Here is an 18,815-nt window from a genome sequence, read left to right on the forward strand (position 1 = left end):
GGTTAAATAGGAAAAGTTTTCTAGTTTAAGGGCTATCTTGTCAGAGAAAAATTTCTATCTGTATATTATCTTTATGCCTTTTTATTGTTTGTTTCTCTGTCCAGATTCTACTCCAGGGGCACAAGGTGACTATGGTTAGGCTAATTTCTTGTACTTCTATCAACTTCTGTTAAAGAATAATTCCAGAGATGGAAAATCCCACAGCTCCCTAGGTTTTATGCTAAATATAGCTAGACTTAGCTCTGTGGTCTACTGCAAATGATTCTAAATGGGTTGGATTCATAGTAATGAATTTGGTCAAGGTTCCTGTTCTACATTTGTGCCGCATGTTACCTTTGCCAAGGAGCCCTTGTGGCACAACAGTTAAAACGCTCAACTACAAAAAAATAGGTGGGCAGTATCAATCTACTGGTTGCTCCACAGGAGAAAGGTATGGCAATCTGCTTCCATATAAATGTACAGCTTTGAGAATCCAATGGAGGAATTTTATTATATCCTAAAGAGATGCTATGAATCAGAATGAATTTGACATCAGTGAGTTTGTTCTGGCTTAATTATTCTGATCTTCAGTTTATGCCTTCCAAATCAATAGGCACTATCAAGCTAGTATTAGGCAGAGCCTTCTCTTCATTTTTTTCATGCACTATACTGTATATAAGGAGCACCAGTGGTAAACATTGGGGATTATACATTGGGGAGCTAACCGCAAGGCCAGTAGTTCGAACGCATTAGCCACTCAAAAGGACAAAGATGAGGCTTTCTGGTCCAGTAAAGATTTACAGCCTTCTAAGCCCTAGAGAGCAGCTCTAATGTGCTCTTTAATGCCACTAAATATCAGGACCAATCCAATGGCAATGGGTTCTATTATACTGCATATGTGTAAATGGTATTTTGAATGTTTCAGGGCCTTCAAGTTATCTTGTTTTTTTTTAAAGGTAAATAAAACCTCTTCAAATTAGTATGACATGTGAATGTTATTTTTGTATACTTATGCTTTTTTGGAAAATGTATCTTGATTATCACAGAACTTTGAAACAGTGCATTCTCATTTGACTTCCTGCTGAGGAGTTGATTTTCCATCCAAGTATACTGAATCAGAATCTACATTTTCACTTTTAATGTATACATAAAAATCACCTGGGGATCTACAGGAATCATCTGAGGACCTTGTTAAAATGTAGATTCTGATTCAGTAGATCTAAGGTGGAAATGAAAAGTGTCAGAAGAATCTGATTTGAACTCCTTCTAAGTTCTCTGGAAGCGTTTTCACACTTAGAACAGCTAGGCAACATGTTATTCTAAATTTCTGAAATGAGATTATCTCTGTGAACTGTCTTAATGTTAAAGGTATTGTGTTGGGCCAGGTTTACTAGATAGATAACAGATAAAGACACACTCATATATGTTTAAGAAGGAATTTTATATCAAGAAATAATTATATATCAAGCAAATATTGCAACCCAGTTGCAGATCAAGTCCATAAGTCTGATGCTAGCCCAAAAGTCTAGTGCTAGTCCATAAATCCCCCATCAGACTCCTGCAGCCTCATGCAATGATTCTGAATGCAGGAAGATCATAGGCCAGGGGTGCAGAGTATTGTGGATCCAATGGTGCAGGCTGTATTGCAGGGCTTGCAGGTCTCTGTGGGGTTCTGAGAGCTCTCTGAGAGACTCAATGGCAGAGAGAGAGACGGGAGGTTCCCAGGACCCTTCTTATAAGAAGGTCACGCCCACAAGGAGGCACCATCAGGCTGAGACCTGATTGACAGGCTAAACTCTACCCCTTCTCTCATACTTTCAAGTTGACAGGAGATTATGTAAATATCACAGTTACTTAACATGGAAAGTGTGATGTTGCAATAAAATAGCTCTCTTGATGTAGCATGCATTTTTCTAGAATTTGTAGGCATTCCAAATATATTCTCAATAATAATTATTTGTCAGTCCTTTATGTTGCAATATAGATGTACTGGTGGTTAAGCAAACAATTGCTAACTGAAAGATAAGAGTTTTGAGCCCACCAGCAGCGCTGCAGGAGAAAAAAGTAGTAATTCTCTTTTGTAAAATAATACAGTCTTAGAAACCCTATTAGGATATTCTATTAACTCTTCTACAGTTTTTATGGGTTTCTATATTTTTTTTAATACCTTCTTCATTTTCCATCTTGTCTTCTAATGAGCAAAAGTACTTTATTTTTACGTCATTAAATTTGCCTAATTATTCAATATCATTAAGTATTTATTGAAGCATGTTTAAGAAATCCTCCCCAACCTTTATGGTCAGAATTCATCTCTATTGTATTGCAACAGTCAGTTTGAAGTTGTACCTTTGACACGTAATAGCAAACCAAACACAAACTTACTACCATCCAGATGGTTTGCCTTATAGAGACCCTATGTGACAGTGTAAATGCCCTTCTGGGTTTCTGCTACTGTTATTTCTGGGAATGAAAAGCCTCTCCTTTGTCCCCTGAAGCCACTGTTGTTTTCGAACTGTAAATTTGTTCTAAATGCATAACCCACTGTACCATGTAGGGTTTAGTTTATCTTGTATATAACAAAAGGTTGTAATGCAATCTCATTTATTGAAAATGTATTACAAATATATTATGCTTCATTTGTGAAATAGTCTCTCTTTCATCTACTCATCTGTCATGGTTCTAATTTGTTTGATAAAATCCCATGCATGCCCTTAAGCATGCCTGATGAGCATAATCGGCTGTCACACCTACCTTCAGTGAAGACGGTCTGTGCCTTAGGGGAAGAGTGGCCTCCTGCACGGGAGGAATTCTTCCGAATGTCTAGTGACAGGGTAATGGAAATAGAGGGCTTTGATGGTGTTTACTTTCAGTGATTTTTCAAATACGTAAATGCTTAACCATATATTTTCCTAGAAAAGCCAAAATATCTATATTTTTCTCCTTGACATGTTTTAATTACCAATGAAATCTTTCTCTCCATTTACTTTTTTTCTAATCAATTTATTGGGGCTCATACAATTCATCACAATACATAGATCACTTGTGTAAAGCACATCTATACATATGTTGCCCTCATTATTCCCAAAATTCGCTTTCCTCTTGGGTTCCCGGAATCAGCTCATTTTCCTTTTTTCCCCTCCCCCTCCCTTCCTCCTCCCCTCTCCCCCATGCACCCTTGATAATTTATAAATTATTATTGTATCTTACATTACACTGTCCATTTACTTTTATTATCTACTTTTATTTAACATTCAGTAAAAACAAACCATTGTTACAATGTTTTTCACTCTCAGGAGTCAAGTAACTACAGTAAAATCTGTGACAACAGAAACCTGTCACAGAAGGAAAACACAAATATTTTCCACAAATAGTGACAGAAAAGTGGTAAAACTGCACCTGTCATAGGTGGAAACCTTGCTATATCAGAAATAAATTAAACACATGAAGGCCTGCAGTTTTGGCTTTCATACGTTTCACCATATACATTTGTTACCTGATTCTCATGCTTTCTCCCTGGAGAATCGCCTTAAAATCTCCTCTAGTTTACATGGATAGTTGGTAAACAATATTTCAGTCTTTTTCTGTATTTATGCCTCTGCCTCCCTATGCCTTGCTTCTTAATGGTAGTTTAACTGGATATAAAATTACGTTTAAAAATGACCATTATTTTCCTCCCACGTTTTCAGAATATTTCTACTTTGAACTGTGAATTCTGCTGTGACTACTCAGAATTTGGGGTTGCAGTTTCATTTGTAGTGGGGTTTCAGTTTTTATTCATTCACTTGGGTCTGTGCTTCCTTTCCCTGACTAGAACTTTTTCAGTTGCTTCTTCTAGGTCCTCTGTGACCCCAGTTCAGAAAATTCTAAAAATGGTCAGTTCGATGTCCTGTCTTGCTGTGTTTGAAGATACAGAAATTTTAGTTATAGAAATAGTGGGAGTCTGGTTGGGTTCTTGATTCTGAGGCAATATCTGTGCCCTTAGACCCTCAAATTCAGCTGGTCCTATATGATGCTGGGAAGACTAAATTATTAACACTTCTCGCCCAGCCCCACCCCTTGGACCTTCCTCACCAACAGTTGAGACTGTGGCTTTTGAGATGAGAGAATGGCATTGATTCTCATCTTAAGTGGGACATATTTAGCTTTTATTGCTCTTCAGTAGCCATCTTCTGGTTACATGAACATGTTCTAGAGACTGCTTTGCGCTTCTTTCATTGCCTTTTAATCTTCTTATATTCCTGGTTCTGTGCTTGCCTATGTGCTTTTGTCTTCACTTAAAAATACCATTTCATTGGGGGCTCATATAGCTCTTATCACAATCCATCCATCCATGCATTGTGTCCAGCACATTTGTACATTTGTTGCCGTCATCGTTTTCTAAACATTTGCTTTCTACTTGAGCCCTTCATGTCAGCTCCTCATGCCCCCCCCTTCTCCTCACTCCCTCCCTGACGAACCCTTGATAATTTATAAATTGCTAGTATTGTATCATGTTTTACACTGACAGATGTCTCCCTTCACCCACTTTTCTATTGTCTGTCCTGCTGGGAGGGGGTTATGTGTAGATCCTTGTTATCCCCACCTTCCCCTTAGCCTCCTGGTATGGCTACTCTCCTTATTGCTCCTGAAGGGATCATCTGTCCAGATTCCATGTGTTTCTAGTTCCTGTCTGTACTCGTTTACATCCTCTGGTCTAGCCAGATTTGTAAGGCAGAATTGGGATCATGATAGGTGGTGTGTGTGTGTGTGTGTGTGTAGCATTAAAGAACTAGAGGAAAGTTGTGTGTTTCATGGGTGCTATACTGCACCCTGACTGACTAGTCTCTTCCTTGTAACCCTTCTGTAAGGGGATGTCCAATTGTCTACAGGTGGGCTTTGGGTTTCCAATCTGCACTCCCCTCATTCACATTGACAGGATTTTTTGTTCTGCGACTTTGATGCCTGATACCTGTCTTTCACTTTTTATATTATCTTTATCAGTGGTAAATATTTAAAACATAGATGATACACTAGACAATGATGTTACTGGCTCATCTTGACTAGAATTTACTGATAAGTTTTATTTATAAAAATTGCCTTGTGAGTTCTTAAAAAGCAGGGATTTTGTTTGATTCAAATATGTAAAACCTTCAACAACTTTTCTATGCCATGGGATATTGTCAATCCTCAATAAATGCTTGATGAATGTGTGAAATGAGTGTCTATGTGATAATTTGGTGCCATAGGAAGCCTGCACTGGAAAACATGGATGAAATTGAGTAAACATTACCTCTCTAGTTTATGCTATGGTTGTGATGTTTAAATTGTTTATTCTTGGTGATTGAGTAGTAAAGCAATGAAGAGTGCATGTAATTATCTGTTTGTTACTGCCATCACAACATCATTATGTTGTTGCTAGGAATTTTGGTTTTTATCTGCTGTTTGAGTAAAATATACATGCAAATAACCCAAACATATTTGGGAAAGAATATTAAATTAAACTGCCTCTACCATGATTTAAACCTGATTATTACTCTATTGGAAAACATCTATTTAAGGAAAACAATTTAAAAGGATTTAGTAATCATAAGGTAAAAAAATTACAACAATTTTAAAGATGCAATAACAGTCTGTTTGCATTATTCTTTTAGAAGTGCAGCACTATAAAGTGCCAGAATATTTTTGGGAGAGTGTTTTATACATATTGCATTTAGCAATTCAGCTATTCTTATTTTGGGGCTTTCCAGTTTTATTCTCAGAGTTCAGGTAAATACCTTTCTAAGAATTTATAAAATTCATGACTACAGCCTGTCTTATCACTTCTAATAAACAACTAATGTAGTTCTCTAACTGTTATCCTTTAGCACTCTATTCTTTTTTTATGTCTAGCTTTATTGACCATCTGTAATAAACAAGATACCACATCTAATGTTCTACCTCTACATAATACTTGATATTGGTGAGTAAATTTAACAATAGTCAGAATCTACCTATTAAAGGCACTGGATAGAAAAATCTTGGCATTTACTTTTGGTCCACATTTTTAAGTCATACTAAATTTTATTCAAAATAGAATAGGAATAAGAGTACACTTTTTCTTATTCACTCTTACTGTGGTGTGCTTGATAAGGATATAAAATGTATTTTGTGAAGAATTAGGCTAAATGAATTATGTCATATTCATTTATTTATTTTAAATTATTTTATTAGGGGCTCTTACAGCTATTATCACAATCTGTACATACATCCACTGTGTCCAGTACATTTGTACATTTGTTGCCATAATAATTTTCAAAGAATTTTCTGTCTATTGAGCCCTTGATATTAGCTCCTCATTTTTCCCCTCCCACCTTCCCTGCCTCCCTCCGTCATGGACCCTTGATCATTTATAAATTTATATATGCCCCCCCACATGTCTTACACTGACCGCAGTCTCCTTTCACCCACCTTTCTGTTGTACATGCCCCTAGGAAGGGTTATATGTAGATCATTGGGATCAATTCCCCCTATTTTCCCCCACCTTCCACTTACCCTCCTGGTATCTCTATTCTCATTATTGGTCTTGAGGGGTTTATCTGTCCTGGATTCCCTGTGTTGTGAGCTCTTATCTGTAGCAGTGTACATGTTCTGTTACTGTTAGATTTGTAAAGTAGAATTGAGGTCATGATAGTCTGATCAGAGCAAACAAAGAGGGAAGGAGAGGGAGGGGAACACATCCTGGCCCACCAAGCCCCAAGGCCGATATTCCTGCTCAGAGCAGCCAATGCACAGAGAGGCCCATAGGGCCAGCCACACCAGGAGACATGGCACCCCTCGCTAAACCATAATGCTACAGAGGACAACACTGGATACACAGTGTGGGAGTTGTGCCCAATCTGACCCCATCACACTGGGCAACACACTAAAGGCATGCAAGATAGCAGCAAGGAATGCAGAAAATTAATGAAGTCCCCGGGGAATACCAAAAATAGACTTTGGGCACAGAGTGTGGCACTCCATCAGAATCGCCTGTAAAACACTCGTAAAGGTCGAAAACAGACCTAGAATTATCTATAGGCTTTTCCTTTTTTTGCCATTGGTTTTATTTTTGTTGTTTATTTATTTGGTGATCCTTTGTTGTTTTTTTGGCTCTGTCTTGTGTTTGTTCTTATGGTCTCTGCATGCCTATCTAGATAAGATAGGCAGGATTAACAATTCAGAGGAGAAAACAACGGGACCAATGGTTCCAGGGAAACAAGTAAGAGGGTGTGGTGGTAGCAAGTAGGGGGGGGGGGCTGTCAACCAACCCAGAGACAAGGGAACAAGAAGTGAAAAAAAATTGATGGAGAGAAGAGTGTGAGATGTCTTGTGGGACTTAATCAAGGACAATGTAACTTCAAGGAATTACTGAAACCCAAATGAAGGTCAAACATGATAGTGGGACAAGAGGAAAGGAAAAGGAAATAGAGAAAAGAACTAGGGGGAAAAGGGCATTTATAGAGTCTAAATACAGGCATGTACACATATATAAATGTATTTATAGATAATGATAGGGAAATAGATCTATGTCCTTACATTTATATGTATGTATTTAAGGTAGCAGATGGACATTGGACCTCTATTCAAGTACTCCCTCAACACAAGAACACTTTGTCCTAATAATCATCATTCTGTGATACTCACCTTCCCACACAATCAATGAAGACAAAATGGGTGCATAAGCAAATGTGGTGAAGAAAGCTGATGGTACCTGGCTATCAAAAGATTTAGTATCTGGGGTTTTAAAGGCTTGAAAATAAACAAGCGGCCATCTAGCTGAGAAGCAACAAAGCCCACATGAAAGAAGCACACCAGCTTGTGTGATCACGAGGTGTTGCAGAACCAAAAATCATACTAATATGAATAAGGGGGGTGGGTGTGGAGTGGAGACCCAAAGCCCATCTGTAGACAACTGGACATTCCATTACAGAAAGGTCATAAGAAAGAGATGAGCCACTGAGGGTGCAGTATAGCACCAATGAAACATACAACATTGCTCTAGGTTATTATCATATTTATTTTGATCATGCCAACACCCTCCCTGAAGTAGGCAAAGATGGTACTATCATTGAGTAATATATCTACATAATGCCTCAATCCAAATATTTTAATCAACAATATATCCTTCACAAGGTAATAATTTATACACACTCACCATTTTAAAAAATATATTTCATGAGGCAAATAGAGAAATGTACGATTGACCTCAGAAATTTCAAATGTTTGGTTAAGGGGCACTTCTGGCCAAAGTAGGTCATGAAGCATCAAGTAAATTCCTTCACATCAAGTGTGTATTCATTGACTTAACTTTGTGTTGAGGAATTGTATTTGCTTAGAGCATTGAACCCTGACCTAAACGACTGAGGTCATTTGTGGTTATAAGTAGATGTTGAGCTAAATCCTGAAAGTATAGCTGAAACATGGACTGCAAATTCCAGGAGAAGAGGGGAAAGGGTTGGTTTGCATTTTCAGTTACCCCCATCCAACTGCTGAAAACCTTCAAGAAATTTATGAAAGAAAACTGAGCCATTGTCACCAACTTGAAGAATTGTTCAATATTAAAAAAACATTTTTGTTACTAACACTTGCAATGTTTAAGGATTAATATGCAACATTTGTGTAACTTTGGCTTTTTGTATGGGAACTATTTACTTCTTTTTTTAAAAATTTGGTTATAATAATTCAGATTATCACAGTTAAAATAATTTTGTATGAATTGTGAGAAGGAATTATCTTGTGCCTGATACTGTACAAGGGATTATGAAAATTAGTATGCAATATCCTAAAAGGCCAGTTAAAACTCTATTGGCAGCTTCTAGGACTTTTGTCATTGTGGTATTTCATTGTCATTATTACTAATTTTCTCATAATGGTATATTTCACATGTTATGCTGGATTTTGCATTATAATGATTCTGTTCATGATAACTGTGATTTTATAAATAATTATCTATAGTTATTTATTATACATTAATTGTATTTAGTATACCTTTCCAATGATATCCTCAGGCACTCTATTGGTTTCCCAGGGATGCTGTAACAAAATACCACAAAATAGGAGGCTTATAAGAACCAAAAGAATTTCCTAAATCAACTTTGTTTCATGTATTTTTAAAGGCAAAAATATACACAACAAAACATTCTCCAATTCAACAACTTTTACATGTATAATTCAGTCCCATTGATTATATTCTTCATGTTGTAAAATGAGAATTCATATCCTTCTCCAAATTTTCCACCACCATTTGCATAAACTCAATATCCCCTAAGCAAAAACTCTTCCTCTTTCACCCATGGTAACCATAGGTCAAATTTGTTTGTATTTTAAAAGACTTTTTGATATAATATTCACATATAATTAATTCCACAGTTAAATCACTTTTTAAGAGTTGTATATACAGGATCTCAATCATTTCTAATGCTCCCTCCCCCATCCCACATGCATTGTTTGCTTCCCAATTCTCCCCTACCCGACATACCTGATAAGCCATCAGTTATTGTCTATGCGTCCACACCCCTTCTGGGCTTCATAAACTGGGAAACCTAATAGATACAACAAAACACAGAAAGAAGAAAATAACCATAATTTAATACTAAAGAAAGAAAGGCCACCAACAATATTTAAAAAGGTCAGAGAAGAACTTCTGTTGTGGAAGAAGCGAGAACTATTTGAGCCTAGAGCAAACTCAGGTTGGGTCACGAGGGAGGTCAAGGGACCAAATAGCATATTATACTGTAGTTTGAGCCACCAAAATCAAGTTTACAATAATCTCTGTCTGGTAGTAAAGCTGTCCGAGTCCCTCGCCTGTGGCCAGAGAGAATCTGCCAGAGGCATAATCTGACTAGATACTGATGGATTTGGGTCTCCCATTGTCCTCCACAGCCTTCTACAAATTGGGTGTTCACAATGTAGTCTCGGATACTTTTTCCTTCATCATATTTGGATTTTGTTATTGTCATCTTTGGCGCATACAGGCTGGTGTGCTTATTCCATGTGGATTTAGATGATGCCTCCCTTAAATGACTGCTTGTTTGAATACAAGATTTTAAGACCTAAGATATTATTCCCATTGATGCCGGGAGCCCTCTGCTTTCCTCACCACAGATTGCTGTAGCACCTATACCTTCAGTGATCTCTTCATGAAGGAGAGTTTTGAGCAGGGCAATAATAGAAGAAAGAAGTGCTCTTGAATTGAGGCTAGAATCACATGGGAGGCCAGAATCTATCTGTTTGTTCTCGAGTTATGAATGACCCTGGTTCACTTTATCTGTCATAATACGGCAGAGACCAAAATCCAAACCAACAAGAACATCAACAGCAACAACAAAAAATGAAAAAAAAATTAAATGGCACAGAATTTAAGCTACTGATGATATACAGAGTTTATGACAGAATAGTCCAATCAATGAGTTGTTGCTTTGTACAGATTGATTTCTTAATTGAGAGAGCTCTGTTTACATTGAACCATGGGAGTTGATGCTATAGGTAAATTTCCTGTACTATTTATAACAAGGGCAGATCCCCGCCTCTCCAATTCGAACCTGTCATATTAATGTAGGGGGAGCATTATGGTACTTTGTCTTTACCTGTTTGTATTCCCTTGATTTCATTTTATTTTCTGATGGCTCCAGATAAGACTTCCAGTATAATGTTGAATAAAAATGGTGAGAGGGTCCCTGTATTCAATGGAAATATTTGTACCATTTCACCATTGCATGTGATGTTGGGCAGTTGGTTTTTCATATATGGCTTTTATTATGTTGAGGAATTTCCCTTCTATTACTACTTTGTTGTGTGTTTTGATGAAAATTTGGTGTTGGATATTGCCAAATGCCTTTCATGCATATTTTGATGTGATTTTTATTCTTTGCTTTTTTTAAGTGGTGGGTTATATGGATTGTTTTTCAAATCTTTGAACCATCCCTGTATCCCTGGAATGAATCACATTTGGAAATGGTGAATTATTTTTTGATATGATGTTGGGTTTTATTGGACAGAATTTTGTTGAGGATTTTAGCTTCTATGTTCATGAGGGATATTAGTCTATAATTTTCTATCTTTGTGAAGTATTTGCCTGGTTTTGATATCAGTGTCATACTGGCATCATAGAATGAATTTGGGAGTTTCTTGTTTCTTTCTTTGTTCTTTAATAATTTATGTAGTCTTGGTGTCAGGTCTTCTCTGGATACTTAGTAGAATTCCCCTGTGAAACCATTTGCTCCTGGGCTTTTCTTCATTGGAAATTTCTTAATGACCTGCTTTCTTTCTTCTTTAGTTGTGAGGCTGTTGAGGTTTTCAATATCTATCTGCATTATTTTAAATGGGTGATATATTTATTATAGTTATGTATTTTGGGGGGAGGTATTGTTCCCTTGGTCATTATATAGTGTCTTGTTCTTGTCTCTTATTAGGTTATTTGCCTTGAAGTCCATTTTCCCTGAGATTAGAATCACTGCTCCGGCTTTCTTTTCATTGGAGTTTGCTTGGTATGCTTTTGTCCAGCCTTTGATTTTTAGTCTATTTGTTTTTTACTGTGACTTGTGTTTCTTCTAGGCACCATGTTGATGGATTTCGTTTTCTTATCCAATCTTACTCTTTTTCTCTTTACTGTTGCATTACCATGATGATATGGGGAAGATGGGGGCGTAGGGGAAGACAGGGGGAATGGATCGCAATGAGTGACAGGGTGCGGGGGAGGGGGGAGGGAGGAAAAAAATGGAGCTGAAACGAAAGGCTCAAGTAAAAAGAAAAGGTTTTGAAAAGAATGATGGCAACATATGTACAAATGTGCTTGACACAATCGATGTATGGATTGTTATAAGAGTTGTAAGAGCCCCCATTAAAAAGATTTATATATTAAAAAATCAATGTGATTATTGATATGGGTGTTACTGTCATTTTACTTCATATTTTTGCACGTTGTGTGTGTGTGATTTGTTTAGTTTCCATGTTCTCCCTATATTACATTGTGCTTTAGATGTTGCTCTGTGCGTGTTGAGTTCAGTTTTGTGCTTTGTTGATTTGGGAGGCATAGAACTTCACTGAGTATATTTTGTACTGATGGCCTTATTTTGTGAATGCTCTGAATTTTTCTTTGCCTTGGAATGCTTTCATTTCTCCACCATATTTGAATGCTACTTTTGCTCTGTACATGATTCTAGCTTTAGAGGGTTTGTTTTTGGTTTTTTCCTTCAGGGCTTTGTATGCGACACTCCATTGTTTTCTTGCCTGTATGATTTTTTGGCTGAGAAATCTAAAGTTATTCTAATTGCTGACGCTCTGTATGTATGTATGTATGTTCTTTTTTCTGTGGCTGCTCTTAGAATTTTTTCCTTGTTGTTGATATTAGACATCATAACTACAATCTGCCGTACAGTTTTCCTTTTGGGACTCTCCTGATTGGTATTCTTTCAATTTACTGAATAATTCTTTTTTTATCCTTTCGGCATTGAGGACAGTTATCGTTCAGGAGTTCTTGGACTATTCTCTGTGTGAATCGTTTTGTTCCTTCCTCCCTGCAATCCCGATTAGATGTAGGGTGTTCCTCTTGATTGTGTCCCACATGGTTCTTAAGCTTTTCTCTGTTTTTTGTGCATTTTTTTGGCTATTTGTTCTTCTTTTATTTTGGAATCTATAGATTTTCCTTCAAGCTCATTAATTTGTGTTTCCATATCTTCCGTTCTATTTCTCTGTGTCTTTGTAGTATTGTGTGTTTCTCTCATTGTAATGTTGAGCTTTGTGTTTCCGTCTGGAGTTTGTCTTTAAAGCACGTAGTGAGATGTCTAGCTTTCTATTGTTTTCATTTATCCTCTCAGACTATTCTGTCATATATGGCATGACTGCAATGATCATGGTTTTGATTTTTTTTCTTGGAAATTCCATATCCTGCTTAGTTTCAGGCATTTCATTCAGGTCTCTTTGGTGTTCAGTTATTTGTGTCTGTTTTCCTGATTTTTGTTTTTTGTGTGTGGTGGTATCAACATCTCTGTGTGTGTTAACTAATAACTTCTGCTGTTGCCTTCATATCTTGGTGTAGCTATTAGGGGTGTTAAGGAGGTAGGGTTACGTGTGAATAGTTAACTCTGTGAGGTGGTTCAGTATGCAAGCTGCTGACAGCTTATATCAGGTATTTAAAGTGTTAGATTAAGTGTTAGTCAGGAGATAAAAATTGGAAGAGAAAGTGTTAGATGGGGGAGAAAGAAAGAAAAAGGATGCAAAAAAGGACAGATGAAGTAGTGTTAATTAGTAGGTTAAAAGGAAGAAAAATTCATCAAGAAAATGCCTTGTTTTGCAATGACAGAGGAATGCGTCATAATATTTTAGAGAAAAAAATATTGTAAGAGTAGTGTCATCTTTTGGGCTCATGAGATGAGAAGGAAAGAGAAGGATTTCCAGAAGAAAAGAGAGAGGGAAAATATAGATAAAAAGGGGTTTTGAAATAAAAGTTTAGATATTAAAATTAAAGAAAGGGCCAGATATTATAAATGAAAATAGAAATAATAATACCAGGGTAAGAAGTAAAAGAGCTGTTAATTGATGTTTGTTTGTGCCATATGATTTTCCCAGGAGCTTTGTGTCTGGTGTGGATGCTAACATGTAAATTGATGATGTGTTTTGGGACTAGAAAACAAAAAATAAACTGAAAACAAAAAAGTAAAGTAACAGTAATATTGTTTTTACTATCCTTTCATATACCAACAGATGATGATATCTTGATTAAGGATAAATTATAAAAATAATTTGGAACTGTGTTTTGAAAAGGGTGAAGGTATAGGAATGATCGAACACAGAGCAACAGAACGCCTCACGTCTAGCCCTTGTCCTGGGGGTGGGGGAATTAGTACTGCCCGGAGCAGAGTCTTTTGAGCAGTTGGGGACAGTGTCTAGTAGTAAGCTCTTTTACTCCCTGGTGGTCTTGTAGGGTTCTGGGTAGAGCTGAGATTAAAGCTAGAGGGATTATTTTGGTGTCTGGTATAGTGAAAGTCCTGTGTTCCTATAATTTTGGTTGCTTCTGTTAAAGGAAGAGACCTCTGGTGGATCAGGTCAGAGGGCACGGGGTTTGCTCTTTTCAGGGGATGAAGGTGTCCAAGTGAGAGGGTGGAGTGGGGTCTCTACCTGCCACCTTTAGCTGGTCTAATAGGGAAGAATGAAGCAATAGCCTACTGAGAAGACAGGTTGCTTACCTGGGTAGCTTGGGGTGCTGACCAGGGGCTGGTGCCATTGGGACAGCTGGAGTATTTAGGTCTATCCAGTAAATCAGCCAGGAACAGCTTCTGAGCCCTGAGGCTTTCAGTCTTTGTTGCACCCCCAAATTCCCTGCCTGTGCTTTTTAAAACCATGGTTGCAGTTTCTATTTGTATTGTCATACTAATACCTTGATAATAGGCCACGTATGTGTTAGCTGCTCACCAAAGAAGTTAAAAAAAATACTTAGAAGTGGCCATGCCTTAAGATGGGGGGCCTTGTAGAGCTGTACCTCAGGCATAGGGGATTAGTTTTTCCAAGTGGGGCTGGACCTCACCTAATTTGTGTAAAGAGTTTGTTTATTGACTATTTACTCCTTATCTAGGCTCTTTTCAGGCCCCACGTGGCTCTGAAGGCTGTGCTATCGCTTCTATTGGGGTGTTAGGGCTCCCAGGGTATCCGACAAGAGCTCTCCTGGCTTGGCCCGAGACCCAAGCCTATTGTGCTTTTATTCACCCCAGCATGGTCATATAGAGCTGTATCTCTGCAGCTTATGTGGTCAGCCACCCCAGGTAGCTCCTGAGCAGGGAAACATCAATAGGGAGAGTTGAGGATCTGGAATCTATGAGCTTATGCTGAGAGCCAATGACAAAATGGAATCTATTGGCACATGTTGCTGCTGTTTTATTTTAATAAATTTGTGCCTACTTATTTTTATGCTGAGACTCTTGTAGTCTGGAATTTTAGGAGATCCCTTTCCGTGGCCCCTCTTAGCTGGTCTCTACAGAGTCCCTCCCATGTATTACTTTGTCGCCCTCTTGCTCCGGTCTCTCAGAACAAAAATTCACCTCACAGTTCCAGGTCAGTCAAGCTATAAGAACCTCAAACCTAACTCATTGCCACTGAGTCTATTGCGACTCCTAGTGACAGTATAGGACAGTGTAGAACTGCACCTCTGGGTTTCTGAGACTGTCACTCTTTACAGGTGCAGAAAGCCTCAGCTCTCTCCCCGCTCACAGTTGCTAAAACATCTAAGGGAAGATCCTTTTTGACTTCTTCCAGCTTCTTGTGGAATCACCACATAGCCACCAATCATCTCTTTGGCTCTCTGTGCTTCTCCTTTTGGGGGCACCCCTCAGGTTACCTTAGGACCCTATTACTTTAAATAATCATATCTTCAGATCCCTATTTCCAAAGACATTATTGGGGGCTGAGATAGTTTATTGTGCCAGCCTGGCCGATAAATACAAGTAGGATTAACTGAAGGGCAAAGAGATAAATGGCTCGGTGAGCCTCGCCTTTCTTGTCTCTTGCTCTTTGATCATCGGACCAGTGTGCGGCTGACTTATTTGTTCTGTGCCTCAATTTATAGGCTACACTATCTGTGGGACACCTAGCCTGTGGACTGTGTCGCTGTAAGTTGAGGTCCCTTTAAGACATCTCTGGAGCTGGGGACTGGCAGTTGGGACTGGTGGTTAGTTGACCCTTGGTGATCTGCCTTGTGATTGGCTGCTGTGCTGAGACAGCCTCGCTCTCTCTATAAATAGAGTGAGATCTGGCAGCAGAGGAGACTTGAAGGACTGCTAGTCTCACACAATTCTCTCTCACTGGAGTGAATTGCACTGAGCCATTTGTAGTGCTTTATAATTTAACTCTTCATTTCTTGTATTATGTATATTTATCTGTATATTATTTAACAGTTCATTTCTTGTTATATATCTAATTATCTTTATAAGTAAATATAGTTAATTATCGGCAATTTGGTTTTATCTTCTAGAGAGCCCTGTCTAACACAGGGGCCAACAAGTCCATAACACAGAGCAACAATTGACTTTCTTTTGTGTGCCTAGGAAGGAAGTGTAGCCCCACTTTTCAGCTTACCCTCCACAGGTGCAGAGCGGTGACCAGTAGCTGCTCGCCATGGCTGAGAGCAGAATAGCAGGCATTTTGTGTAGGCAGATATATTCCCCAGAGAGAAGTGTTGGCACTAAAAATGTCAATTCTTTTTTCTAAACCCTAGCCAAATAAATCGCCCCTCTAATAAATGAAGAGGGTAGGACTATAATAGCAATGAATGTCCCTCCCCATTGAAATAAAAAACAAATGGAAAGGCTGTCCTTCCAACAGGAATTAACAGAGAAATGCATAAATGTACAAAAAGAAAACTATATGAATGCTGAAAACACTCAAAAACTTTCCTACTCATTGAGTATGTATGTTTTCATGAAAGCAATAGCATTAGAAGAAAAAGACAGTTCTCCTGAGCTGTTGTTATGTGGTCAGCTACTAGATCAATTTTGATTCCTAGTTGGTTCTTTTGATATAAATCACTCGATAAAGTTGGCTCTCTCCAAAATAACAAAAAGCTCTCCGCCCTCTCCGTGGCCAGCTTTTGTATTAATCTTGAACCTGTTCTCTCGCTTCTCTATGATTCTGTCTCTCTCACTCTCTCCGACCCTGTGTTGTGTGTGTGTGTGTGTGTTAAGAGATGTCTTAATAGTCTTAAGACTAGCTATAATATTTCAGCACTTATTGGGTGTCAGGCATTGTAACCTACAAAGAAGCAAGCTGTATCATATTAATATTCGAAGAAATATCAATCATGAATCTAAAAATAAATGAAAAGCTATGCAAATTTTTATTACAGTCTTTTGATAAGCTGTCAATGGGTGATTTTATTCAATGCACCACATAAACAGCAGCTGCCCTACAAAGTCTCTTTCTTCCCAACTCTACTGTCTACGTGATAAGCCTCTCTGGCTTTACTCTTGCTTTCCGGATTCATTATCCCACAATGCAAAATATGAGTAAAGCCCCGCTTGATTAAGGGAATGTGAGTGAGCTCTCCTTAAACAATGAACGAAGGGTCTTTTTCCCCCTATTACACATAAAACTTACTAAATTTCAATGATAACACTGCAAGAATTGGACTATTATTATTCCCCTTTATAGATGAGGAAAGAGAAGCTCGGAGAGAACACATGAAAATGTAAGGGTCTCAGAGCCAGGGAGCGGCAGAGCTGAGGTTTGAAAACTAAGCCTTTTTATTAATAAGTTTTGGAAAATTCCTACAAAACGAACAATTTTGAATAAATGTACACTGACCTGAGAGGAGTGAAACAATTATAAACAACTATATAAAGTTAAAAATATGCTATGCAGAACATGGATCATTTTAATGTTATGGAACAAAAATGTATAATTCCATTTTCTCTTGAGGAATTTAGCATCTAAGGATGTAAAATGGATTTTCTGGAACTTTTGGTGGGGGGGAGAAACTCTCAGGTCAAGTTTTACTCGTGTTCATTTTTAATCAATAAATTTACATAACAATTAGCTGACCCTGTAGAGTTCTCACAATACACCTTCATACCACACGTTTTCCTTTATTATTTGCATCTTTATGTGAGTATGGTGCATTTGTTAAATTGAATAAATGAGTATTGATATATTATTATTAAGTTCAAACATCAGATTTCCCCATTTCCCGCTCCACCCCCTCCACCCCACCCAATATAATTTTCGGTTCCACCATCCTGTCTAGATTATCACATTTTATTATTTAGTGATCATGTCTCCTTAGGCTCCTCTCGGGTGAGAGAGCTTCTTAAATTTTTATCTCTTGTAAGATAACCATGAGAAGCTTTGGTAGCATAGTAGGTTGTGCATTAGGCTTTTAGCTATGAGGTTAGTAGTGTACAGCTACCGTCACTTTTGGGGATAGCGATGAGGCTTTCCACTCTCATTAAAAGAATTTTGGCAACCCACATTGGCAGTTCTCCCCTGCTCTCTAGGGTCACTATGAGTCACAACTGACTCAATGACAGTGAGCTTTTTGAAGAGAACCTTGGCAGTTTTGAGGAGCATTGGTCAGGTATATTGCATAATCTACCTCATTGGAATGTTTCTGATGTTCTTCTTGTGATTAGGATTAGGCAATGGATTGGAGAGAGGCAGATCACAGGTGGACACTATCATTAACATTAAGTCATATTAAGGGTATCAACATAATTACCACTTCTGGTGTTAACTTTAACATATGGATGAGATTGTTAGATTTCTCCATTTTAAAGTTAGCCCTACTTGATATATGGTATTCTTTGGAAGAAAATCATTTATGTGCAGGTCACGCATAGGAGTAGGGGAGCTGTGCTCAGCCTTATTTAAAGTAGATAGTCTAAAATTTCTTCTGCATGAGGCATTTGTCCTCATGCTATTCAAAATCTTTGCATTTTCAAATTTTAAAAATCTTTGAGTTTTGAGAACTCTATGTATTCTGAATATATCTTGTATAATTCACATATATTTTCTCAAAGTATGCAATTTATATGTCAATTATCTTATCAATGCCTTTCAATTATTTTAATAAAGTCCAAATTAATATTTTTTTCATCAGCTGTACTATTGTCATCATCAAATCCTTGGTCACAGAGATTTTCTCCTAAGTTTACATCAAGAAGTTTTATAGTTTGCAGTTTTCATTTAGGCCTATGATTCACCTTGAAATAATTTTCACATATGGATGGTCTATTAGTTGTCTACAAATGCAATAATATAAATTCTGGAAGTGAACGCCATTAGCAAGCAGAAATGCATTCTTTCCCATTTTAGGAGGCTAGAAGTCCAAGTTCAGTGTACCTCTTCTTTGTGTTAGT

Source organism: Echinops telfairi, unplaced genomic scaffold, assembly GCF_000313985.2.
Source record: "Echinops telfairi isolate 266 unplaced genomic scaffold, ASM31398v2 ScPeMD7_7427;HRSCAF=8465, whole genome shotgun sequence".
Classification (NCBI taxonomy): Eukaryota; Metazoa; Chordata; class Mammalia; order Afrosoricida; family Tenrecidae; genus Echinops; species Echinops telfairi.